Genomic DNA, 10,396 nt, shown 5'->3' on the forward strand with positions numbered 1-10,396 from the left:
ATTAAGGCCACTCCATGTAGTTAAAAGGGAGGTTTTTTTTTTTTTTTTAGTGGCATAACTTACAAGTGAAGGGATAGGTGGGTTGCAGGGTCTGGGAATGGTATGTTGCAGTCTGGTGGTGTTCTCTGGAGAACTTTGCTTGGTCTACCTCCAGTGTCCAGTGTCCAGGCACCAAGAGAGTCAGCGCATTCAGATCTCATGTCTTCAGGGTCCTCTCTTGGCCCTGCCTTGTAGGCATGACAGTTATCAAAGCCTCAATGGGGTTTGGAACTTCCAGATCAAGGTTGGAATAGCTACCCACTAAAGAAGCCATTGAAGAGAACTTTTAAAAATTGTGAAGAGATTGCTGGAGTGTAATACTTCATAGCAGATGGCTTCTGTTGAGGGTGCAGAAGAGAAGGACTTGGTTGTCTTTAAGGGTCTAGTCACTGGAAGTTTGACAATGCTGCAGTGAGTGTATGGGCAACAAATTGGACTTGGTATTTTTCTTTTTTTCCTTCTGTTCTGCGGTAGGTCACAGGGTTGAGGGTGTACCTGGGAGGACTGGGAAGCGAATGTGATTGGTGTGCATTATGTGAAATGTCCAAATAATCAACAAAAACTTTAAGTTATAGAAAAAAATACAACACATTAAGTTGTGTCAATAAACACTTTATTTAAAGCAACAGAATAAATGACTCATTAGTTATGAAAATAAGTTCATAGTAAAATATGCATGTTTCATACATATGGAGTCATAGCACTCAGGAGGCAGGGGGAGTATGACCTGAACCCAGGGCCAACCTGGGCTACATATATACATACTAGTTCTATATAGGGATATACTTATATAATTATTTCATATATTACAAAAACTGAGAAAATTAAATTGGGAAAAGGCAAATTCACTGAAAATGTTGGGCCAAGTCTAACAGTCCTCTAATTCGTCCAAGTCCTTAAGGACTTGTTGCCAGAGCTTATCAGAAGATGAATCTGTGTCTTGAGCATCCTCTGGTACTTGGGGTGCAGGTGCCATGGGAAGGGGAGATTCAGCTGAGGCTGTACCTTCAGCTACTGCTGGGTCAGTTGGGGCTTCATTTGCTTCGGGTTGGCCAGAGTGGGCAGCTGCAAGTGGGGATTCAAAATCAAACAGGTTCTCTTTGGGACTACACCCGGCACCCTCACAGGCCTGATCACCATGGAGAGAAGCTTCCAGGCAGGGGTTGAGGTTGGGAATGGAGCCCACACAAGATGCACCTGGAGACATGGACTCTCCATTGGCAGGGGCAAGTTCAGATAAGGGACCACAGGAACTGGTTGACTCAGAAACACCTTCACAGCTTCTACTTGTCACTAGTGCTCCTGTTGAAGCATTCTTCCGTTTGTACTTGGCCCGTTGGTTCTTGAACCAGATCTGGAAAAATAAAGAAGACACCAAATGAACTCGTGTGTGCCAAAGCCTGGGGCAGAAGGGAAGATGCTCCATGGAAAGCTTGGCACTAATAACCCCCCGCCACACACACACACAAATGTGAACATCTAGATTCTTAAAAAAAAAAAAAGGTAGAAAGGTGGGATGGGTATGACTTCCACCTAAGGACTAGGGAAGCTTCAGCTAGAAGGCCCTTCTATTACTAGGAGTGCTGATGTCTATCTAGGTCCCTGAGAACCTCTGAGGTGATAATGTGGCTCCGTGATGGAACCCGGATTGAGGCAGAATGTCAGGCCCAGTCCCAGATACACATATGTCCAACTTTCAAAGCTTTGCCAAGCTGCCCCAAGCATTGTAGAAACACTAGATGTATGGGTTCTGATAGGAGTGTAGGTGCCTGATGGGGGAGCACTATTGCAGCAGAAGGAGAGAGGGACAAGAATCTGACCTGGATCTGTTGCTTTGTCACGCCAATCTTTTGTGCCAGCTCCATGCATTTCTCCGCGCTTGGTTGCATGCAGTCATTGAAATGTCCTTGCAGCAGCTCCTTTTCTCGCTTTGAATACACAGTGCGTGTTTTCTTCTTTCTCTCCGGAGAGTTTAGGGGAACTTTCTGGTTGCTGCATGCATCTGAGGGCTCTGGAGAGTCTAGGGAATCCTCAAAACCAGGACTCCCTGGGGAACATGAGGGTAACGGGGGACTTGGGTTCACTGGGTGGGTTTCCAGTGGTGGGAGACCTGGGTTCATTAGGGGATCTGGATACATACAGGGACTTGTTTTCATTGATGGTCCTGGGGACACTTGGGGACCTATGTCCCTCTCAGGGTCTAGGTGCCATTGGAGATTTGACTGTGTTGAGGTTGCTTCAGCAAATAGAGGACTTTGTGACATCTGGAGATTTTGATGGCTTGCTGGGATTTGATGTCTTTGGAGGCTTGACTGTACTGGGTCTCCTGTAGGAACTAGGGAACTTTGAGTCATGTGCTGACTTAGTTCCCCAGTGGGGCCTGGATGCCATTGGAAACTTGATTGCATTGAAGTTTCACAAGGAACTAGGGGCCTTTGAGATAGTAAGTGACGTAGATTGCTCAGAGGGCCTGAATGATAACCTTGGAGGCTTGATTGCACTGGAATTCCTGGGGGCACTAGGTGACTTTCAGATACTTGGAGACTTATGTCTCTTGCAGTTTGTTGAGGCATTTGGAAACTGGATTCTCTTAGTACACATGAAGACATTTGGAGATTTGGGTGCAGGGGGGGACCTTGGAGAAATTGCAGGCCCAAGTTTCTTGGGTATTCTGTATCTATTGGAGGTTCTCTGGGCATTGGTAGATATGAAGGCATGTTCTGATGTGATCCTACTGGAGTATGGTCCTGTACTGGAAATCCTGGTAATTGAGAAATGGATCAGAGGAGCTCCATACCCCCAGGTCTTACCCATCAAGCCTTCCCAGCATTTGCTCCAAATTTCCTTTACAGAAGGGATCAAATGGGGGTCTCATCCTTTCTCTCTTCCTGCCTCTCTATGTTTCCTCTGCCTCTAAGTTTTCTCAACATTGCAATATACATACAAATATCCCCTGGGTTAACACAAAACTGTGAGCCCAGGGATGCTGGCAGTGGGGAGGAACTTCATCTAGAATTTACAAGCACCAGTCATCTTTCTTCCCCTGCTACCCTCTGTCTCCCTCCTTCCTTCTTCCTTCCTTTCTTTCTCTTTTATTTAACTGAGGTGGGATTTCTCTATCTAGGCTTTACTGGCCTATATTTCACTCTAACAATTAGGCTGGCCTCCAAATCATAGAGATTCAACTGCCTCTGCCTCCTTTGCACTGGGATGAAAGGTGTTGTCCACCACAAACTGGGTTCGCTCACCTCTTCTTGATGAGGAAGGGTCTGCTGAGACTTGCAACCCATCCTTTTTAGATTTTGTTTTGGTGAGGCATAGTGTCAGTCTGTAGCCCACACTGACCTGGTATCAGCCCACACTGGCCTGGGATATGCAGAGGTCTTTTTGATACTTATATCTGGTACACAGATGACAGCTCCTTTTTTTCATTTTTTTTTAAGAAATTTTCTACTCACTCCACATACTATCCACAGACACTCCCCCTCCCTCCTCCCACCCCCAGCCCTCTTTCCTAATCCACCCTGCATCCCCATATCCCCCAAATTGAGGTCTCCCATATGGAGTCAGCAGAGCCCAGCATCAGAGCTAGGCAGGTCCAAGCCCCTTCCCACTGCACCAAGGCTGTGCAAGGTGTCACACCACAGGCACCGGTTCCAGAAGCCTGCCCATAGACCAGGGACAGATCCTGATCCCCCTGCCTGGGTGTCCCCCCACACAAACAGTTTGAGCCAAACAACCATTTTCTGTGTCCAGAGGGCCTAGTCCAGTCCCATGGGGGCTCCACAGCCACCAGTCCACAGTTCACGGGCTTCCACTAGTGTAGCTGGTCATCTCTGCACGCCCTCCCATTATGATCTCAATGTCCCTCACCTGCAGTATCTCTCCTCTTTCTCATCAGTTGGATTCCTGAGCTCAGCCTGGTGCCTGGCCATGGATCTCTGTATCTGCCTCCATCAGTCACTGGACAAAGGCTCTATGATGACAGCTAGGTTATTTACTAGGCTGATCACCAGAGTAGACTGGTCCAGGCACCCTCTGGACCACTGCCAGCAGACCAAGGTGGGGTCAACCTTGTGGATTCCTGAGAGCCTCCCCAGCACCCTGCCTCTTCCTATTCCTATGATGTCCTCATCTATCATGGTATCTTCCTACCTGCCCTCCCACTCTGTCCCTGTTCCAGGTTGACCCTCCCATTTCCCTATGTTCTCATCTCCCACTCCTCCTCGCCCTCTGTCACCCCCCCACCCACCCAGTCCACTCATGTAGATCTCATCCACTTCTCCTTCACAGGGTCATGCATGTGTCCCTCCTAGGGTCTTTTCCTGTTAGCTAGCCTCTCTGGAGTGGCAGCTCCTTTTTATATGAAGGGACCAATAAAACAGGCTACGCCATAGTGTCAGATACTGAGGTAATAGAAGCACAGGCATTATCTGCACACACCACTAACCAACAGGCTGAGCTGGTAGCTCTCAAATGTGTCTTCCAGTTGGCACAGGGGCCATCTCTAAATGTTCACACAGACTCCAAATATGCTTTTCATATCCTTCTGTACCATGCTGCTATTTGGAGAGAGCAGAGAGCGTGGCCTCCTCACAGTGAAAGAGTATCTATATCTAACTCAGACCAAATAATGGCCATGCTAAAGGCTTCCCACCTCGCCAAGGCTATAGTAATTATCCACTGCCGGTCTCATCAGACCAATAGTTCCATCATCTCTAAGGGAAATAACTGGGCTGACCAGGCAGCCAGGACAGCAGCCCTTCAGGGCCAAGTCTTATCCCACCCACTTCAGGGAATCTATAGAGTGCAGCTCACACCTTCACAGGAAACTCCTGATGCTAGGCAAATACTGTCCTATCTAGACCAGCTCTTTCACCCTAATGGTCTTGTTCTGTCTCAATTCATAAAAGCCTACCTGCAGCCCACCTCTGAGGATTTACAGTTCTTAAGAACTATTACTGCCTCTTGTGAGATTTGCCAAAAACAGACCCCAATACCAACTACAGAAGTCAGCCTTTTCCCACACACCAGGCTAGGGGTTCCCATCTAGGGACTGACTAGCAGCTCAATTTTACCCATATGCCCACTGTCACAAGAATTAAATATCTCCTCATGATGGTGGACTCATTTTCAAATTGAGTGGGGGCATACCCTTTTTCTACTAAGTGGATTCAGACAGTTACAGATCTCCTTCCCTGAGAAATTATTCCTTGGTTTGAAATTCCTGCCTCTCTTCAGTCTGACAATGGTCCGTACGTAGTTCCCCTCCCAGGTTTCCCAGACACTAGCTAAAGCACATTCCTTGGCATTTTCATATCCTACACCATCCTCAGTCCTCAGGAAAGGGAAAGCCCACCAAACAGTCTTTAAAATCTATTCTTATTAAGATGTCACAGGAACTTAACCTCGACTGGGTAAGATTATTGCCTCTAGCTCTTTTCAGGCTCAGGGCTCTTCCTAAGAATCCTCTTTCAAATTCTCCATTTAAACTAATGTATGGGAGACCAGTTCTAACACCGGGTCTTCTCTCCCACCCTTCAACCATTCCAGACAGCCTGTTAACTCCCCTGCTATGTCACCTAAGGTCTGTCCTGCGGAACTACACAGACCATTCCTTACCTGAGCCATGTAACAGTCCTTGCCCACCCCCAATCCACATTGGGGATCAGGCTCTTCTTTTCCCTCCAGGCCAGTGCCCTTCACCCCTTTCCCCTAAATGGCAGGGTCCCTTCAAGGCAATTCTTTTAACTCCCTTATTTTAATTCCCAGAGCTGCTAAGCTTGAGTCCACCTGTCTCATCTGAAACCTTTTATTTCACCTCCATGCCAGAAAAACCTCTCTTCATACACAGTGACACAGACAGAGCCCTGCTTTCTTTCCAGAGGACACCAGGATCCACTGCCTTGTCATCAATTCCAGAGGAATGAGGTATTATCCCATAAGCTCTTCCTTTCCTAATTAACTACTCAGCTAATTGTTATAGGACCATCAGAGAGCTGGAGGCAAAGGACCATCAAATGTATCCAAGCAGTAAGGAAAAAAAAAAAGGTATTTATACCCCCAGACCCCAAAGTGTCTGGGCTCTGCAAAAACACTCTAATATAACAGTCTATCATTGTTGAATGCTCTCAGCAATTGATCACCTGTGTCTCCTGAATGCTAAACTAATAAAGGAAACAGGTGCCTTAAATAATCTACTTCTAGAGGCAGAGGCAGGCAGAGTGGTGGCAGAGACGTGGTCATAATAAAGACCAGAAACTGAGCTATTACCCGCTGAAGAGTTATTGAAAACAAGGAGATTAAGAGCTGAGAACAGGGACTCCTTTAATTCCAGCACTGGGAAAGGAGCCATGTCTGTGGGATCTGAACACTGTCTGAGGCCAACCCAGGACCCAGCTGCCGATCCTGCAAAACCCAACAACTTGGAGGTGTTGGTGAGATTACCCTACTAAACAACCTGCTCAATGGAGAACCATTTGGAAGAGGATTCAGAATCCTACAGTGTGAAGTCTGAGGAAACAAGATCAGCTGAGGAGTTGATGAATGAGCAAAACATGGCCTGAGAACACAAAAGAAGGCACTGCCCAGCCACCAAACGAGATCACCAGAATCATAAGCCTATACTACACTGACTGGGAACAGGTAAGACACCATCTCCAGACTGGCAGATCAGGTCTCTAGCACCTAGGCCCTACCCATCTCAACCCCAGGGACCAGACAGCTACCTTTCCCTGCACCCCCAACAAACAAACAAACAGACAGACAGACAAACAAAACCCTACAAACCTAACAACCACTGAAACCATAAGGACACCCTGCACCAAATGGGAACAACAGCTCCCTGAGACAGAACCCACTAACATTGATTGGACTAAGCTACTCCTAAAGAAATAGAGTCCAACAGTACTGATTTAACCAAGAACTCCTAGTGGACTAAGACTAAAAATTAGAACAAGAGAGGCACCCACCTTCAGAAACAGATATTTCCTACACTGAGCAGAGGAAGAGATGAGTAGATGAGAGTGCAAAAATACAGGCAACAACATAAAGACCTATATGACAACATCAGAACGTAGTGAATCTAAACCTGCAAGACCTAAATGTACCAAGGCAGAAGAAACAGAAGAAATCAATCCTAAAAATGACTTTAAGAAGATGATAGAGGCCCTTAAAGAGGAAATGAAAAATTCCCTTAAAGAGGAAATAAAAAATTCCCTTAAAGAAATAGAAGAAAGAACAAACAAAATTGGAAGAAATCAAAGAAAGCCAAGAAAGAGTAAACAGATGAAGGAAACAATTCAAGATTTGAAACTGAAATTGAAAATAAAGAAAACACAAACTGAGGGATTGCTGGAAATTGAAATCCTGACTAAATGAACAGGAACTACAGAAGCAAGCACAACCAACAGAATGTAAGAGATGGAACAGAGCATCTCTGACACTGAAGACACAATAGAGAAAATAGATTGGTCAGTCAAAGAAAACACTAAAGACAAAAAAGTTGTAACACAAAACATCCAAGAAATTTGGGACACCTTGAAAAGACCAAACCAAAGAATAATGGGGATAGAAGAAGGAGAAGACTACCAACTCAAAGGCACAGAAAATATAATCAACAAAATCATAGAAAACTTTCCTAACCTAAGAAAGAAATACCTATGAAGATAAAAGAAGCTAACAGAACACCAAATAGACTGGATCAAAAAAAGTCCCATCACCACATAATAATCAAAACACTAAACATAAAGAACAAAGAAAAAATATTAAGAGCTGCAAAGGAAAAAGACCAAGTAACATATAAAGGCAGACCCATCAGAATAACACCAGACTTCTCAATAGAGACTATGAAAGCTAGAAGGTCCTGAACAAATGTTATGCAGACACTAAGAGACCATGGATGCCAACCCAGACTATTATACACAGCAAAACTCTCAATTACCATAGATGGAGTAAACAAAACATTCCATGATAAAAACAGATTTAATCAAAACCTGTCCACAAACACAGCCCTACAGAAAGCACTAGAAGGAAAAATCCAACCCAAAGAAACTAAACACACTAACAAAAACTTAGGCAATAGATAATCCCACAACAACAAACACCAAAGAAGGACAACACAACACAACCACAAAAAATAACAGGAATTAACAATCACTGGTCATTAATATCCATCAATATCAATGGTCTCAACTCACCTATAAAAAGACAGAGACTAACAGAATGGATAAGAAAACAGGATCCATCCATCTCCTGCATACAAGAAACACACCTTGCACCTTAACTTCAAAGACAGATACTACCTCAGAGTAAAGGGCTAGGAAAAGGCTTTCCAATCAAATGGACTTAAGAAGCAAGATATCCTAATATCTAATAAAATAGAATTCAAACTAAAATAAATCAAAAGAGATCAGGATAGACATTACATATTTATCATAGGAAATATGCACCAAGATGAAGTCTCTATTCTGAACATTTATGCCCCAAATACAAAGGCACCCACATTCATAAAAGAAACATTACTAAAGTTTAGATCACACATCAAACCCCCCACATTAGTAGTGGGAGATTTCAACAAACCACTCTCACCAAAAGACAGATCTGCCAAACTTAACAAAGAAATAAAGGACCTAACAGATGTTATGACTCCAATAGACTTAATAGATATCTTAATAGAACATTCCATCCTAACAAAAAAGAATATTCCTTCTTCTCAGCAACTCATGGAACCTTCTCAAAAATTGAACACATGTTTGGTCTAAAACCAAATCTCAACAGATAACAAAAACATTGGAATAACCTCCTGTATCTTATAGGACCACCATGCCTTAAAGGTAGACTTCAAAAAGAACAAAAAGAATAGAAAGACTATTACAATCTCATGGAAACTGAATAATGCCCACCTGAAACATCAATGGGTCAAGGAAGAAATAAAGAAATTAAAGATTTCCCAGAATTCAATGAAAATGAAAGTAAAACATACCCAAACTCATGGGGCACTATGAAAGTAGTGCTAAGAGGAAAATTCATGGCTCTAAATGCACACATAAAGAAGATGGAGAAATCCCATACCAATGAATAAACATTACAACTGAAAGCTCTAGAAAAAAAAAAGAAACAGACTCACCCAGGAGAAATAGATGCCAGGAAATTTTCTGGATAGGTACCACATAGCAAAGTTAAATCAAAACCAGATAAACTATTTAAATAACCACTAAAGAAATAGAAACAGTCATTAAGAGGCTCCCAACCAAAAAAAAAGCCCAGAACCAGATGGTTTCAGTGCAGAATTCTACAAGATTTTCAAAGAAAAACTAATTCTAATGCTCTTCAAATTGTTCCACAAAGAAGAAACAGAAGAAACATTACCAAACTCTTTTCATGAGGCTACAATTACCCTGATACCCAAACCACACAAAGATGCAACAAACAAAGAGAATTACAGACCAATCTCCTTCATGAACATTGATGCAAAAATACTCAACAAAATATTAGCAAACTGAATCCAAGAATACAAAATTATCAAAAAAAATATGTCAAATAATACCATGACCAAATAGGTTTCATCCCAGGGATGCAAGGATGGTTCAACATACGAAAATCAGTCAATGTAATACACCATATAAACAAACCGAAAGAAAAAAAAAACACATGATCATCTTATTAGATGCTGAAAAAGTCTTTGACAAAATCCAACACCCCTTCATGATAAAGGTTCTAGAGAGATCAGGAATACAAGGAACATTCCTAAACATAATAAAGGCAATTTACAGCAAATCAACATCCACCATCAAATTAAATGGAGAGAAACTCAAAGCAATACCACTAAAATCAGGAACAAGACAAGGCTGTCCACTCTCTCCATATTTATTCAATATAGTACTTGAAGTTCTAGCTAGAGCAATAAGACAACAAAAAGAGATCAAAGGGATACAAATTAGAAAGGAAGAAGTCAAACTTTCACTATTTGCAGATGATATGATAGTATACATAAGTGACCCCAAAAATTCTACCAGAGAGCTCCTACAGCTGATAAACTCCTTCAGTAAAGTGGCAGGATACAAGATCAACTCAAAAAATTCAGTAGCTCTCCTATACACAAATGATAAAAGGGCTGAGAAAGAAGTCAGAGAAACATCACCCTTTTACGATAGCCACAAATAATAAAAAATAACTTGGGATAACACTAACTAAACAAGTGAAGGACCTTTTTGATAAGAACTTTAAATCTCTAAAGAAAGAAATTGAAGAAGATATCAGAAAATGGAAATATCTCCCATTCTCATGGATAGGTAGGATTAACATAGTAAAAATGGCAATCTTACCAAAAGCAATCTACAGATTCAATGCAATCCCC

General features: G+C 42.8%; 1 pseudogene; it reads right to left on the minus strand.

The window, feature by feature from the left end:
- Window positions 1-907: 907 nt before the first annotated feature.
- LOC143268042 (oocyte-specific homeobox protein 6 pseudogene) lies at window positions 908-2,159 on the minus strand (annotated as a pseudogene).
- Between the last annotated feature and the right edge of the window lie 8,237 nt (window positions 2,160-10,396).

The sequence above is a fragment of the Peromyscus maniculatus genome, chromosome 12, assembly GCF_049852395.1.
Source record: "Peromyscus maniculatus bairdii isolate BWxNUB_F1_BW_parent chromosome 12, HU_Pman_BW_mat_3.1, whole genome shotgun sequence".
Classification (NCBI taxonomy): domain Eukaryota; kingdom Metazoa; phylum Chordata; class Mammalia; order Rodentia; family Cricetidae; genus Peromyscus; species Peromyscus maniculatus.